The sequence below is a fragment of the Tupaia chinensis genome, unplaced genomic scaffold, assembly GCF_000334495.1.
Source record: "Tupaia chinensis unplaced genomic scaffold, TupChi_1.0 Scaffold141313_1, whole genome shotgun sequence".
Lineage (NCBI taxonomy): Eukaryota > Metazoa > Chordata > Mammalia > Scandentia > Tupaiidae > Tupaia > Tupaia belangeri.
In genome coordinates, this window is record NW_006201176.1 from 2,403 (window position 1) to 3,252 (window position 850).

The 850-nt window shown below is 55.5% G+C and overlaps 1 protein-coding gene across 1 annotated transcript in view; it reads right to left on the reverse strand.

The window, feature by feature from the left end:
• LOC102497914 (melanoma-associated antigen 10-like) overlaps positions 1–850 on the reverse strand; it is a 4,939-nt gene that overhangs the window by 1,290 nt on the left and 2,799 nt on the right. Inside the window, 1 exon segment of the mRNA XM_014581940.1 lies at positions 244–323. The gene's annotated coding sequence lies outside the window, so the exon portion shown is untranslated.

Sequence of the window (850 nt, forward strand, 5' to 3'; positions counted from 1 at the left end):
TGTGTGAGCAGCCTCGGCTGACAAAGACACCCTTGCTGTTCTAACAAGGGACAATATACAGGTGGTTTCTGTAGGTGGGCCCTCCTGGTGGGCCTGTCCTGAGAACTTAAAAACAGAAGTGAGGTGGCTCCTGAGGGTCCTGGGGCCTGCAGAGCTCCAGGATATAGGGCTGATAATAGGGTGGGCTTCCCTCTGCTTGGGCCAGGTGGAGCCCTGAGTGCACATGGAGCGCCTGAACCTCACCTTGACTCCAGGCGCTGCCCAGGACTCCTCTGTGCTGTGACTGCCTTGGGCCAAGTCCTCCTGTCTGGTTTCCAGAGGTTCTGCAAGAGAAATTCAGGTAGCCCCTCAGGCTGCAGAATGCCAACTCAGCCCTGGGTATCCATCCTAGTGCTGCCTGGAGAGGAGAGCCAGGTTCAAAGAGGAAATCACTATCCTGGGGGTGGATGAACCCCTCCGTGCTCACTAAGGTCCTCACCTTTTGCCTGGGAGGATCTGGATCCCAGCCCCAGCTGGACCAAGAATCTCCTCCCTCAGAGACGTGACCTTGGTTCATAGTGCTGCCTCATCCCTAACCTGAGTCTGCTCCTCGCAGACCAACGCTCTGAATCCTGGAGTCCCAGAAGGACTAAAGATTAAAGGACTAAAGATTAGCCTAAAGATTCCCCACACCCACAGTGGTCCAGAGCTGTTATTATTTGGGGTCCCACTTGCTGCAGTGGGGCCTCCCTCCATCCTTCTTCATCGTCTCACCTTAACTCCTAACTCAGCCTGGACCCTCTCCACTACTCACACCCAAAGTGCAGCCCTCAGGACAAGGCCTCCCTCTCACTAAGATCGCGGAGAAAGG